At 37.8% G+C, this 16019-nt stretch overlaps 3 long non-coding RNA genes and 1 pseudogene across 3 annotated transcripts; 2 read left to right on the top strand and 2 right to left on the bottom strand.

Annotated features, from left to right (window-relative positions):
* Positions 1-171: 171 nt before the first annotated feature.
* LOC121643507 lies at positions 172-422 on the top strand. The gene is made up of 2 exons (XR_006011117.1): positions 172-260; positions 352-422. It is a non-coding gene; the product is annotated as an uncharacterized LOC121643507 (long non-coding RNA).
* A 6034-nt stretch (positions 423-6456) lies between these two features.
* Positions 6457-7032, bottom strand: LOC121643455. Its single transcript, XR_006011115.1, has 3 exons — positions 6918-7032; positions 6677-6738; positions 6457-6574 (listed from the first exon to the last, which is right to left on the bottom strand). It is a non-coding gene; the product is annotated as an uncharacterized LOC121643455 (long non-coding RNA).
* A 65-nt stretch (positions 7033-7097) lies between these two features.
* LOC121642775 lies at positions 7098-8122 on the bottom strand (annotated as a pseudogene).
* Positions 8123-13579: 5457 nt separating this feature from the next.
* LOC121643276 lies at positions 13580-15813 on the top strand. Its single transcript, XR_006011080.1, has 3 exons — positions 13580-13678; positions 15282-15505; positions 15592-15813. It is a non-coding gene; the product is annotated as an uncharacterized LOC121643276 (long non-coding RNA).
* Positions 15814-16019: the final 206 nt, after the last annotated feature.

Below are 16019 nucleotides of genomic sequence, written 5' to 3'. Positions count from 1 at the left end.
GTGAATTAATCTGTTCCACATTTACCTTCTTACAGTTAAATCTTCAAAATGCACAAAAACAAAAATTTACCAAAGCAAATCGGTATTTTTATTTTTTTTATTTTATTTTTTTTTAAGATTAAACTAGTTTAACCTTTTGTGGATCTTCTCTGAACGTATTTGGTACATGAGTTTTTAATGCTTTTTATCCATTTTCAGGGCAAAAAAGAACCTCTTCACATGCAAGACATGACAGCTTAAGTCAAACTGGAGATGATACCGTAATTAAAATTCAACTCATTGATATTATAATTGAATAAATTCCAACTGATTGATGTACCATATAATTTTGTAATTTTCTTTGCTGCACAGACTGAAGGTGGACAGGACCTGAACTACGCTGCTTTACGTTTCTCTGGAGGAAAAGCTTCAAGAGGAAAGAAGAAGAAAAAAGTGTCGACTGAAGAAAGTGTGTATTCTCAGATAAAATTGTAAATATGATTATATTATATGTTTGTGTGAGATTGTTTTATTTACAGTGTCAATGAATAAGTGCTGTTAACTTTAAAGGCACATTTGTTTATTATAAGGCACTAATCACAACTAAAATACAGTTTTGTGTTAAATTTTTCTCTGGATTACAATATAAGTTTTTGTACACTTGTTTGTATGTTAAAGAAAATAGCTGCAGCTGCTTCTCAAATTATTTTATCTTTTTTTCTCAGTTCAAGTCTTACTCTTTATTAAAGCCGTGAAGACTGACTTTTGGTCAGGTGTTGGTGTATTTGCTAAATAAAACCATGAATATAAACTGATCAAATACTTTGTGAATGTTTGTGTATTTGGCCTGGAGTTGTGGTGAAGGAGAAATCATGATGCATCCTGAAGGACACGACTTAGTTTAGTTGATGAATAAAAACTACACTGTACATAAAAATATCCTATACACCACATCTAGTGTTTTTGATTTTAGATCATGAACGGTAATTAAGATATTTTTGGTCTCTTCCTGATACCAGTGGTTACTCACCAGAAGTCTTTGCCCACCTACTTCCTTCATGCAGGTCTTTGCTCGGAGGTGATGCAATCGCTGAACAATTTTGTTTACATTCGACTTATGTAAATTGTTTTAAATCTATTCAATAGATAATTTGTTATTAGACTAAATGCACTATTTTCAAATGCAAGACTGGCCACGAGTTGCATTTTTCTTGGTTCTTTAGCATGACTGTTTACCTTGAGTTGTCAAGACTCCAGCTCATTAAAAAAAACATAAGTTAGTTAAGTTAATTTAGATGTGACAAAAATGAATGAAACCAACTATATAGTTAAAAGTCCTTGATTTCATACAGTCATGTCTCTGCTGTTTCCTGATCACTGTGAAACAATATTCCAGGACTCAGCTAACGCCTATACCTGGTCTTCAGCCCACTCACATGTACAGGCGTGTACATGTCCCTTTATCTGTTGAAGGTGCTGCTCATTTCCTTTTCTGGCTCGGCACACTCTGTGGTCAGTTGGTACCTTCAGTTTAAACGGCCTGACTCAGACCCTGTGGATGACATCTTTGAATCGGCTGTTTTTCCCCTGTACCCACCTCCAGTCTCCTTACCCATCTTTCAGACCCAGCACTGAACATCTCTGAGTTACTAATTTTCTGTTGATTCCTGGCCCTCTTTTTCTGCTGCTGCACCCGATGTCCATGCTACTGTTTGGCCTCTCCTTGTTTGTGTCCGTTACCATGTCCGCCCCTCCCTCATTATCCGTCCTGTGTCTCACTACCAAACTTCTCTTTTCAATAGGTCCTGATGATCCGCCAGCCTATGCCATGGCATCCTCCCTCTCATTAGGTACGTTCTGTCTGAAGTAAATATATTTTTTAATTTAAATAGATGCATGCTTATTAGATTTGTCAATGTAAATGCTCATCGGTTTTTCTTTTTTTAAATGCTTGGTTATTAGAATTTTTGCTATTGTGTGCCATTCTTATCTCTTTGTTTATTGCAGATGCTTTGGCTCCAGTGGTCACAGTTCTACTTTTGACTTTGACATGTTACATTCCTGATGGAGAGAAAAGCAGACGTTCACATTTTCTAGTACAAACAGAGGGCAGGAGATACTCTAAAGCTGATTGCGAAGCAGTGGAAATGAACCACACCCGACTATGGGTCAGACTTTTCTTCATCAAGACTGAATATAACACATGATGGCAAAATCAGCCATCCGATCCCTTTCAGAACAGATCAGAATGATGAAGGAATGTATCACTGAAACAGAATAGTTTAATGCTTGGCATGGGACCTATCTGGTATTGAAAGGTAATTATGTGGAAGCAGTATTTTGGAATTATTTAGTACAGGGGTGGCCAATGTCAGTCCTGAAGAGCCACAATCCTGCAGGTTTTCCATGCATCCCTGCACTAACACACCTGGCTTAAATTAAATGGATCCAACAGCCTATAAGGATTTGCACAATGACTCATTAGTTTGAGTCAGGTGTGTCGGTGCAGGGATGCATGGAAAACCTGCAGGTTTGTGGCTCTTGAGAACCGACGTTGGCCACCCCTGATCTAGTCCTTTAAAGAACCATTTTAGCAAAACAGCATCAGTACTTGTGTAATGTAATTAGAGTCTGCTGTAATACCACATGGCCACTATTTGGACTGTAACATCTGAGATGAGTATTTTATATCCAGTCGTACCTTCAGACTGTTGTGAGGTTAAATGCTAATGTTACTCAACTGCTGGACTTTAAAAGCTGAACCAGTATTAAAGAATTTAATTTTAAATCTGTATAAAGTTAAATGACTTTTAGTCAGCTGTTGTCACAGCATAACCAACTTTTTGAAATTTTTCATCTTACATCTAACATAAATGTTACAGGAGATGCTCTGTCAGAAATCACCTACAATAATGTTAATTTTAGACAAAGCGCACAACCTGCAGAGACAAAGATGGCCAGATAGTCGGAGGGGACTAAGTAAAAAGAATGTGAATGTTGGCCCTCTTATGTTGAGGAAAATCAGAAACTTTTTTGACAATTAACAAATGTGACCCAAAGATGTCCAAAAATACACAAATGGTTTTTAGATTTTGAATGGCTATTGTAATCTTTCTGAATATTTGTTAATTTACAGCTCCAATCCCCTCCCTTTCCTGATATCAGAGTTGTCTCACTGGTATAAATGCCATTTTACAATCATTACCTAAATGGAGTCTTGAGGTTGTATAAGGACATGGGACCAGGTGGACCCAGAGAAGACCTGAATCCTCTCTGGAAAAGGATTCCTGACTCAGAAAACTCTGGTGCAAACTTAAAAATGGATGGTTTATGCTGTGATAGAGTCACTTTCACAATCAGCTTTAGAGTATCCCCTTGAATCTGCTTGTACTAGTAGACTTCTCTATGGCTGATTTCAGTGCCGGGCAGAGCACATGTGAAACTTCACCAAGTTGAACTGGCGTCACTGAAATTACAGCGTATGAATTGAAAGAAAAATATGCAAGACAATCTTAACAAATCTACCAAGAATACCCTCATGTAGAATAAGAAAACACTCACATCCTTGATGAAGAACGAGCAGTGTAACCCACAACACCATCATCTTGACACTGTCACTTGTTACGGAACTTACTGGTATTTCAATGACTGTAGGAGGAGATTTAATGTGGCCACGGTAGTATATGTCACACTGGTAGGTATGTCTGATTGGTTATCAGAGAAAACAGAACCTGCAACTTGAAAGTGTTGCATTTTCTGCCACATTAATCTTGTCCATGTGTTGGACCAAAATATCATCTAATTCTCATGCATCCACTCAAGAAACATTGATTCTCTTGTTTGGGAAAAATGTTATTAACCACAAAGCCAGTACGACTGAAACAATTACGAGTTAGATATAATTAGCTTGCAAAATCTAAAGAAAATGAGCAGTGGTCCCTGCCCTGAGGTGAGGACAGTTCAGAGGTGATTTGGGTTTTACATTAGCTCAAATAAACCACGCTGACTGAAGCAGACTAAGCTGGGTTACTTAACCAAAGCATACAGCTAAGAGGTGCAATCAGAAAGCCACCCAGTGCCGGTCAAAGGTAATGTGTGTCATGGCTGAGTCCAGCCATCTGAATAAGGTGGAAGCAGGACCCAAATAGCAGACGTGTAAACTGAAAAAAGTAGGGTTTGAATCTCTGGGAGGAGAGGAGAATGATTAGAGGCAGTCCTGGTTAGAAAATAATCCAACTATCCGATCTTAGTGGGTGACTTACTGAATCCTGGTGAAAATCCTGAGAGGAGGGGAAGGTAGCTGTTGCAGTTCCTGAGCTGGAGGAGGTGGGGTGAGCAGGCAGGTAAATGAGGGTAGCAAGAGAATGACTGGCAAAGGAAGACTGGAGTTTGAGATGAACTGAAGTCCAGGAGCAGCAAGACAATGCTAGGAGGGAGAAAAAGGTAAGGCAGGGTCAGATACTCGACTGAAAGCACAAGTACCACTGATGGAGGCCTGATTTACAACGGAAATAGTGAGACAACCTGGCAAGCTTTAGCTGCTCCTACAGTCTCATAGAGGGAGGCTTGATGAGAGTAGATGGAAAACAGCTGTGGAAGCAGGAGCAGACCAGACTCTGCCCAAGGCTTCCTGAAACCTGCACAGCCCCACCTAAAGCCCAGGAAAAGGACACACAAGCAGCAGAATTGTGACAATATGGTGCTCTAGACAGACCTAAACTGTGGCAGCAACTGAGGAGTCAGTGTTTGACCCTTCATCTGGTTTTTGCATTAAACTGATGTACTTTAAAAGGGCATTTAAATTGTCTCACAGTTCATTTTTATCATATGAACTACTAATTATTTAAAGTAAAACACAATGATGATATTATACTGGAATATAATGCTACTGACATCAAAACACACAACAAAATAATAAAATCTTTGTAGTTTGAGAATTAAAATGTTCATAGTGAAAATTATTACATTATCAATTATTTAATATAGTCCACATTCAGTTCCTCTGTAAGACTAATCACCTTGTTTAGGGCAGGGATTCGTAACCTTTTTTACACAAGGGCCCAACTATTCCAGTACAAAATGGTCCGGGACCGATTCACATATTAACAATGTTCTGTTTGATTTCACTCTTGATTTAATTTGTATTCGATAACTAAACCAAATTCACCTGTTTTTTTTTTTACAGTTTAAACCTTGTGAAATATGACATGATACAGTGAGATAACCAAAAAGACATTTATATATCATGAAACTGGGGGCTGTTGGTGAGGAAGTCACTGATGCAGGTACAGAGAGATGCTGACAGACCCAGCTTGTGCAGCTTCAGGGCCAGCATGTCTGGGACAACGATGTTAAAGGCTGAGCTGAAGTCCACAAACAGCATTTTAACATAGGTGCTGCAGGTGAGTCAGGGCCATGTGAAATGCTATCAAGACAACATCCTCTTAAGAAGGGTTTTCCTTCAAGGCAAATTAATGTGTGGATCCCTGATGGCAAGGACACTTTTTTTGTTTGTTTTTTCTTTTTTTAACAACATACCTTACGGAGAAATTGGAGAAAAGTTAGAGAAATATATTTTTTTCTCCTATTGGTATATATTTAAAGGAAAAAAAAAACACACAAGATAACTACTTCCCTCAGGAAATACTGTTAGGAGACATGAGCTCCCTCTTGAGCTTTATGTTACCTCTTGTGTGCAAAGGTGAATTATGGGCACCCGCCATTAAGTGTTTGTTCTCTAATTGTGTAATGTTAATCTTTCTGTCAAAGTGTCTTTTCTAAGAAAGAATTCTGGTCATTGTTGAATGAGGAGGCCTGTCTACAATGGAGTTCTCTTGCAGAGAGTGTGTGTGGGTGTGTTCAGAGACTTGACTGAATAGTGTGTGTGATTAGAGGTTAAAATGTGAACACTGAGGATTGTGCAAATATATTGTCTGTTTTTTTATGATCCTGTTTGAATTGTTAATTTGTGAACTGTAGAATTGAATTCAACATGTTTCAAAATAATTTTGTTAACTTATTTGTTCCAGAGGTCTGCTGTGCTCAGCCTATTATGTATCTGTTATGTATGTTATGTGTCTGTCTTCTTTTTTCTTTGCACATTTAGAAAAATGCTAAATAGGAAAACATTTTTATACACTCAATAAGATACACGATAATTACTCCTTTAAGCAGGACAGACACAGCTGTTTTTCTTTTTTATTTTACAAGTGGAAACAAACAGATAACACAAAAATTGTTATTAAAATTTATATAAACTTAAAGAAATAAAACATAATAAAAATGCAGGCAAAAGATGTATGAAAAAATAGAAGCAAAGGCAAATACAGGTAAATAAGAACAAGTGTAAGTAAAATATAGACCATTTAATGCGAACATATGTAATTATTTATTCTTTTTCATTATAAAATTGATAGATGACAATAGTGTAAATAAATCTATTGCCATTGTTCATTTTCCATATAGAATTTCATTAGGATTTGACCTGAGAATACAGACTTTCTTCAGTATTCAGCTTTTTCTTCCTCCTTCCTCTCTTTGGTTTTGCTTCAGAGAAATATAATGCAGCATAGTTCAGATCATTTCCACCTTCAGCCTGTGCAGAAAATAAAAAGTGAATTACAAATCACACAGTCACATCTATCTGTTTAAATAATTTGAATTGATTATTAACATAAGAATTAGTGTCATTATTTACAATATCATCTCCATTCTGACTCAAGTTGTCATGTCTGCTTCGTGAAGAGGTGATTTCTATCCCTAAAGTTAAATAAAGACAAGAAAATCATGTTTCAGTACACAGCTGACAGGAAAATTATAAACTAAATATTTTAATAAAGGAAAAAGATTAATATCAACATAAATAAACATTCTTCATTTAACAACTAGTTGTCTGTACTTTACTGAGCCTGAAATGTAATTTATTAAAACACACTGACCTTTACAATGTTCACAAGCTGCTCTTGAAAGTCGGTAACAGATAAGAAAAATGTTAACAATCCCAGATATGACCAAACAGATTATTGTTGTCACCAGGATGAATCTGGAACATTCTGGATGATCTAAAAACATTAGAAGAAAATAAAAGAAAAAACAATAATTAATAAATCATGATGGAATTACACAATGCATAAAATATTTCCATGATTAAACACAGTCATACCAATTTCCAGTTTGGATCCATTTCCTAATAATAACTGTCCACATGTGGCCACGGCGCAGTAGTAGGTCCCATCATCAGAGGAGCTGATGTTCTTAAAGAAACGATTCACACATCTCCTCTGAATGTCAGATATCTTCTCACAGTCATCATATCTGTTTCCATCAGCATAGATGACGTCTGGATGAGATTTTTCTGATGCAGTTTTGAACCAGAACGCACTGAGATCTCTTGAAAATGTCTTATTTCTAGAGTCAGAGAGGACCGAACACTGCAGAGTCACTGAGTCTCCTGGACGGACTGGATCTGATGCTGTCTGAACAACAGTATAGTTTGATGTCCTCTCAGTGTTTCCTGCATAAGACAAGCATATTTGTACATTTAAAAAATTCCTTACATATATAGATATATTTAAAAATAATTACTTTACATGATAGTGCACCTAAATATTATTGAACTGTATAAATAAAAACAATTCATTTAAAAATCTTAAAGTAAATCATATCATTTACCTTTTACCATCAAATACGTCCCACTCCATTTAATACTTGAGGGCCAATCTGTGATGGCACAGTGATAGATTCCTTCATCTGCTTGGGTTGTCCTCGGGATGATCAGGCTGATAAAAGTTGTTCTCATCTTGAACTTTAATTCCTGAGTCAGAAAACTCTGGTGCAAACTTAAAAATGGATGGATTATGCTGTGATAGGGTCACTTTCACAATCAGCTTTAGAGTATCCCTTTGACTCTGCTTGTACCAGTAAGCTTCTCTACGGCTGATTTCAGTGCCCGGCAGATCACATGTGAAACTTGCAGGTTCACCAAGTTGAACTGGCATCACTGGAATTACAGCCTCTGTATTGAAAGACAACATAATATGCAAGACAGAATCTGTATAAATCTACTGAGAATATCCTCATGTAGAATAAGAAAACACTCACATCCTTGATGAAGAACGAGCAGTGTAACCCACAACACCATCATCTTGACACTGTCACTTGTTACAGAACTTACTGGTATTTCAATGACTGTAGGAGGAGATTTAATGTGGCCACGGTACCATATGTCACACTGGTAGGTGTGTCTATGGGGCGCCAAGTGTAAAAATTCAGTATAAAGTTCTAGCTGACACATTTTCATTATTTATCTGACTTTTCTCACATTTAGCACATTTTTCCTACATTTTCCTACATTTAACATAACTTTTAACCACATGTATAATGGTCAAACAGAACATCTAATTCTAAATTTTAAATCTAAATCTAAATGTTATATGTTAAATCTAAATGTTAAATCTAAATCTAAATGTTTAAATCTAAATCTAAATGTTATATGTTAAATCTAAATGTTTAAATCTAAATCTACATGTTATATGTTAAATCTCAATGTTTAAATCTAAATCTAAATGTTATATGTTAAATCTCAATGTTTAAATCTAAATCTAAATGTTATATGTTAAATCTAAATGTTTAAACCTAAATCTAAATGTTATATGTTAAATCTAAATTTTAAATCTAAATCTAAATGTTATATGTTAAATGTAAATGTTAAATCTAAATCTAAATGTTTAAATCTAAATCTAAATGTTATATGTTAAATTTAAATGTTTAAATCTAAATCTAAATGTTATATGTTAAATGTAAATGTTAAATCTAAATCTAAATGTTTAAATCTAAATCTAAATGTTATATGTTAAATCTAAATGTTTAAATCTAAATCTAAATGTTATATGTTAAATCTAAATTTTAAATCTAAATCTAAATGTTATATGTTAAATCTAAATGTTAAATCTAAATCTAAATGTTTAAATCTAAATCTAAATGTTATATGTTAAATCTAAATGTTTAAATCTAAATCTAAATGCTATATGTTAAATCTAAATGTTTAAATCTAAATCTAAATGTTATATGTTAAATCTAAATGTTTAAATCTAAATCTAAATGTTATATGTTAAATCTAAATGTTAAATCTTATATCTAAATCTAAATGTTGAACCTAAATGTTTAGAATATATGCTAATTAACCCCGCCCCTTTTAGCCTCAACCAATAGGCTAGTAGGAAAACACTCTCGCGCGCGCGCACACACACACACACACAGGCGCTCGCACACACGTCTTTACTGTTAATGTCTCTCTGGATGGCGTCGAACATGGCTAGTTCTCTCCCAGCAGAGGAGATTGAGCGCGCGGTCATCACAGGTGTACGAGCTGCACTTCAAAGTGCACTTCCAACGCAACCACTCACACCATTAACGGTAAGATATATACATTTATTTTTAATCTTTTTAAGCAACATTTTGTTGTTTAAAAACTTTCCTCTAACTTTCACTGTTAGCTAGCTACTTAGCCGTAGCTAGCGTCCAATGGCAAATTTATCACTAGAATAGAATAGAATAGAATGCCTTTTATTGTCATTATACACATATACAATGAGATTTAGCCATCACCAATGTCAGTGCAAAAGAGCAGTATAGAAGATAAATAAATAAAAGATCTAAGGTATAAAATATTTACAGAAATAAACAGATGTGCACACTCATTGAGTTATTTGCAGATATAAGTATGATGTATATACCTGTATACTATACATGTATATAGTGTTCGAGTTGAAAATATATAAATTACACTGAAACATATTCAAGTCAGAAAATATATTGCACATTCAAAGTATTCTTGCACGTATCATGATATGTTGTACATGTCACATGACAGAAAGTATTGCACATATGTCGTTAGTGTCCCAAGTATTTCACATCTGAAGTCCTACAGGAGTTCAGGGCAGTTATTGCTTTTGGAAAGAAACTGTTTTTGAGTCTGTTTGTTTTTGTCCTGATGCACCTGTAGCGCCTGCCAGAGGGCAGCAGGGCAAACAGATCAGAGCCAGGGTGGGAGCTGTCATTTATGATGTTTCTGGCTCTGCTGAGGCAGCGGGAGGTGTAAATGTCCATCAGGGAGGGGAGAGGGCAGCCAATGATCTTCTGTGCTGTCTTTACAACTCTCTGTAGCCTCTCCCTGTCTGCTACAGTGCAGCTGCCGTATCATACTGTGATGCAGTATGTCAGCTGAGCCTTCTTGGTGATTGACATAATATTCTCTGACCAGGAGATGTCGGCCGAGATGATGACACCAAGAAACCTGATGGTGTGGACCCTCTCCACACACTCGCCGTTTACGTAGAGGGGGGCTGGGTCTGTGCTGAGCTTCCTGAAGTTGATGATAATCTCCCTGGTTTTCTTGGTGTTGAGCGCGAGGTTGTTCTCAGAACACCAAGCAGCCAGCTTCAGGATCTCCTCCCTGTAGGCAGCCTCATCACCCCTGGAGATGAGTCCAACCACTGTAGTGTCGTCAGCGAACTTGACGATGAGGTTGTCATTGTGGGCCGGCCTGCAGTCGTGGGTGTAGAGGCAGTACAGGAGGGGGCTCAGCACACTGCCCTGTGGGGAGCCGATGCTCAGCGTGCGGGTGGAGGAGAGGTGGGGACCTAGTCTCACAGTCTGGGGTCAGTCTGTTAGAAAGTCCTTTATCCAGGCACATGTGAGAGGGTGGAGGCCAATAGTGTCCAGTTTTGTGCATAGTCTGTCCGGGATTATTGTGTTAAACGCAGAACTGTAATCCACGAAGAGCATCCGGACGTAGCTCTGCTGCTGCTCCAGGTGGTTCAGCGCAGACACTACAGCGTCCTCAGTGGATCTGTTTGCACGGTATGCAAACTGGTGGGAGTCGAAATCTGGGGGGAGATGGTCCTTGATGTGCTGAAGAACAAGGCTCTCAAAACACTTCATGGTTACCGGAGTGAGGGCCACTGGTCGGTAATCGTTCAGGCTGGTGATGGGAGACTTCTTCGGCACCGGGACTATTATGGAAGATTTGAGGCAGTGTGGGATGACTGCCTGATCCAGGGAGAGGTTGAAGATCCTGGTAAAGGTGGGGGTGAGCTGGTGGGCGCACGCTCTGAGCACCTTGCCCGGTACTCCGTCTGGGCCAGTAGCCTTCTTAGTGTTCACTGCCAGGAGCACCCGTCTGACATCGTGCTCCTGGATGGTGAGTGGGGTGGTGCGGGAGCCAGATGGGGGTGTGGGTGTGGGTTGGGGCATGGTTGGAGCAGATGCATGCTGCTGAGTTTCCAACCGGGCAAAGAAGCAGTTTAGCTCCTCTGCCAGTGTTGCACTCTGATCTGCTGTCGACACATCACAACCTCTGAAGTTGGTGATGTCCTGTATGCCCCGCCACACCTCCCGAGTGTTGTTGCTGGACAGGTGGGACTCTATGCGCATCCTGTGGTCCACCTTGGCTCTTTTTATGCCTCTTTTCAGGTCAGCTCGAGCAGCACTGTACAGTGCTCTGTCCCCTGACCTGAAGGCAGCGTCCCGGGCTCTGAGGAGTGCGCGGACCTGGCTGGTCATCCAGGGTTTCTGGTTAGGGAAAGCCCTGATGGTTTTGTTCACAGTCACATTCCCGATGCAGAACTGAATATAGTCCAGTACCGTCCCTGTGAATGTCTCCAGCTCCTGTTGTTCAAACACGTCCCAGTCTGTCTGTTGGAAACAGTCTTGGAGTCTGGCGAGTGCATCTTCAGGCCAGGTTGTTACAGTTTTTGTGGTGGGCCTGTTCCTACGTCTGAGGGGGGTGTAGGCTGGGGGAAGCAGGAGGGAAAGATGGGCTGACTGTCTAAGGTGGGGGAGGAGTACGACCCTGTATGCATGCTTGATGTTAGTGTAGATATGATCCACTATCTCCTTATAGTAAAGAGTCCTCAACAAAAATCCCTGGATTCAGGCATTGATGTGGATCACCCCGCAAAGTCGATCACTGTTTTCTTATTCTATCTCTGGGATTCCATGAAAGTTTCATCAAAATCCGTCCATTACATTTTGAGTTACGTTGCTAAAAGACAAGACAAACCAACGCCATCTAAAACACAGCCTCCGCCTTGGCGGTGGTATAGAAAATTAGAACAGTTAAAATATCCATGTTTAAAATGTGGACTCTTTTTCGCAGGCCTCCGGACTACAGACTAACTCGCAGGTTCTTCCAGCAGTGCCCAGAGGCGCGGTGACCCAGTTTTCAACCGCAGTCATGTCACAAAGATCAGTGAGTGATACAAAAATGCATTTGCTAATCCTTAACTGAGTAAACATTGTAATGTCCAAAGTTTGTGTCTGTATTATTTAAAAGCCACTACCTGTACCCAGTCCATTAAAAAAAATCTTTTTCTCTTTTTCAATACGCTCCTCTGCCATCTATCCCTCGACGAAATAGGGCTTCATCAGGCTACTTTAGCCGGAGACAATTAAAAACATATACAAAAGAAGTTGTATGCTTGCCTTTTTCTCCAGAAGCATCAGTCTTTGTTATACCCAGAGGAGAAACTTGGACCAGATTAGCTCAGGCTGGTCTTCTTGGAAAAATTTCCTTTTCCACAGAATGGTCTGAAGATCAACTAAGAGCTGAAAAAACTGCCATCTTCAAAGGAGCATTTGGACTGTCAGAGCATCAGTCATTCCCATTTAAGTTTTTGAGCACCAACTTAATTTGGAATATTTTTTAAATGCTGTTACTTTCTAATTCTTTTTCTGTCATAATATTTTGCTCAGAATGGCCTCTGGAACTTTCAGATGATAGTGATTTTGAAAGCCCAGTTTTACAACGTAGGAGAGGTGGGTAAAAGATACTGGTAACACATTTCATCTTTGTGTAAATAGCCTGACAAAGTAAACTGTTGCTCTCCTTTTATTTTTTTGTTAAATTTGTAATTTATTTAATATTAAAGCTTTTTCAAGAATTACTAAGTATATTTTTGTCATATAGTGAGTCAGCATGAGGGTCCTTCAACAAGCCAGAGGGAACAACATGAGAGAGAGGATGATGGTGAAATCAGTCTTCCAGCTCATGATGAAATGGACTTTCAAGAACAACAAAGGCCAAATGAAGCTCGTGTTCACTTTGCAGATTTCATGTACATATTCAATTTTTTTACATGAGATCTATATTATTTCTGTTATTCTGTTTTTCTTATTGAACATTTTTCAGAATTTTCCTTCTCATCTGCAGCCCAATTGATGTCGAAGGGGATGAAGCCATTGAGGAAGCCATCAGACAAAGTCTTTTAGATGAAACTGTACAGTCCTCACAAGATTTCAGGTCTGTTTCAGAACCTTTATGTAGCTTGAAATGGTTGGGCTGCATACTGTATGAAGAGCGCAATGGTATTTTTTATGTTAGTAAAAGTTATTATCTTTATGCTTTAAAGGTTTCTAAAAACTTTGAGCAAAGAAGAAATTATAGGAATCGTGAGGGCACACAGTGAGAGAGTTGTCACAACTGCCTACAGACCAATCTTCATAAGCCGAGCCAATGTGTGGAAGTCTGCTCTCCGACAGTTTAGTAGACGGAAATTTGTGGATAGTACTGATGTGCTATATGTGACCTTTGCTAGCGATGAAGACATCAGTGAAGAAGCTGATGACCTTGGAGGGCCCCGGCGGGAATTCTTCCGTCTACTTGTAAAGGCAATCTACAAAGATAGTGGCGCATTTGAAGGTTGGGCATTTTTATGTCTTATAAATAAGTTTACTTATAAACGTATTACATATTAAAACTAATGCATATGAGTCTAAGTGTGTAGGGGTCAAAATTGTTAGCTACAACATACTAAAGAACCATGCCTCAGCTTCCACTTGTGTTTAGCATGAACTTGGGTGGCTGCATAAAATTTTACAAGGCCTACTCTAGAGACAATATTTATTTTGTCCTTTTAGGGCTTTTAGAGATACAGTGTTGCAACATGGCAGACAACAAGGAGGATGCCACTTGTAAATATTGATGACAAGTGTCAGCATAACAAAATTAATGGCTCATTTAGACTTCATTCTACACTAATAACAGTTATATAGGTCTATGAATAATATTTCATGTCTTGTAACAGAACATCCTAAATGTTTGACACTGGAACTATTAACCTTGTTACTGTTTTAAGGGTAAACAGATCTTTCCTGGATGCTGGTTAAATTTATATTAAAGTTTAAAAACCATATTGTTAGGTGATTTGTAGCTGTTAAATCTTGATCATAGACAGCAGATTAAACTAATTTTTGCTTTTGACATGGTGATAATGGTGTAGCTTAATAGATTGTTATTGGTTCTGCATTAAAGGTCCTGTTAATATTTAATAAAGATCTAAGCAGTCACTATAAAATCTGGCCACAATATCTTCTGGGTTTTGGACATTAAAGACTTTGTGACTCAGCAGTTAGTGTTCCTGTGTATCATACATCGGATATCCATAACGGGATATCCATAGTAGTCCAAAGGTTGAGTGATAAACGCAGTATTCTTGTCATTCTTTGTGATCATTGTCTTGAAAGCATAGTAAAAGGAAAGGGGCCATACACCAAAGTTTTAAATAGGAGGAAGATAATCATTGGCAGTGTTACCACTAAGCAAGATAATAGGAACAGAATTTTCAGTCAAGTTACAAACATTTTGGAGTTAAATGGTGATTGTTAAATTTGTTCCTTCGCTGTGGTATTAGATATGAGGTCAGAGACTCAGTGATTAATTTGTAAATCTTCTCAAATTTCTGGTAGAAGAGCTGCATTTACAGTGAAAATTTGCTGTTTTAATTTGGTGTAAGTTCACAACTTTTGTGTGATTTCAAAACCACTTGACCTAGTTAAATTTTACAGGTATAATCAGGCAAGTAGGTAGATGGTAAACTGTACTTCTATTAACAGTATTTTAGTATTTAAGTATTTTAATAGGGACAACATTATATCAAATCAAATAAGTTTAAATTAATAAAGCGCTTTACCTGCTAAAGGCAACACAAAGTGCTTTACAAGGTAAACACAATTTATGCATATTAAAGTAATATAAGCATTCACACAGCAAAGCAAAGAACATAGCAATTTAAAAAACTCATTATCTCTCATACACACAGTCACACAGATATACACACACATGAACAGAGCAGTACACAAACACCAACTCCCTAATTTCTGTCTGTAAAAATCAAGATATCAGAAGTAATAAATATGTGATTTGAGGCTGCTAGCTATCTTAAATACTTGTTTTTAATGTATATCTACAATTTATTTTTCATTTTTTAATGAAATAATTAATTATAATACTTTTTGTCATCCAGAATCCCCAAATGGCTTCATTCCATGACTGAACATTTCTCATGTTCAAAATGGAGTGTATCGTACTATTGGACAGATGATATCTACCATAATTGTCCAAGGTGGTGAACCCCCAGCCCTCCTGTCTCCTCTTGTGGCAGACTACCTTCTGACAGGAAACATCTTTGAGGTGAATGCCACTCCTGATGATGTGGCTGACATGGAACTGAGAGGATCCCTGAAAATGGTAAGATTTTCACAAGTTTTTGTTTCCAATTTCAATTTCTGTGTTCTGAATGCATGATATTTATTATCTTTCCTTTTCACACTGAGGTTGATCAAGCAGAAAATGAAGATGATCTGGCTCAAGCTGTGGAATGCTGTGACTCATGGAGATACCAAATTGAAGGACTTCCAAACCCAGTCAACATGGAAAACAAAGATGCATTTGTGAAAAGTGCAGTACTTTTCCATGTCCTCATGCAACGAAAGAGCTGCTACGATCAGTTGGCTGAGGGTTTGAAATACTATGGGGTAAGTTTATTTTAAAGGCAAATTTATTTACATGTGCATGTGAGCTGCATAAGAAAGGGATATCTGAAATGTGTGACTGTGTCAATATTATTAACAATATGGTTTGCAAAATACAAATGCACTTACCTGTACAATACCAGTCACAAATTTGGACACATACCTGTTAGATTAAATAGGTATGGATTACTTGGTAAATGGTCTGTACTTATATAGCGCTTTTACCCAAA

The sequence above is a fragment of the Melanotaenia boesemani genome, chromosome 7 (assembly GCF_017639745.1).
Source record: "Melanotaenia boesemani isolate fMelBoe1 chromosome 7, fMelBoe1.pri, whole genome shotgun sequence".
Taxonomy (NCBI): Eukaryota; Metazoa; Chordata; class Actinopteri; order Atheriniformes; family Melanotaeniidae; genus Melanotaenia; species Melanotaenia boesemani.
Note: the sequence above shows the minus strand (reverse complement) of the source record. Positions and strands in the feature narration are given on the sequence as shown.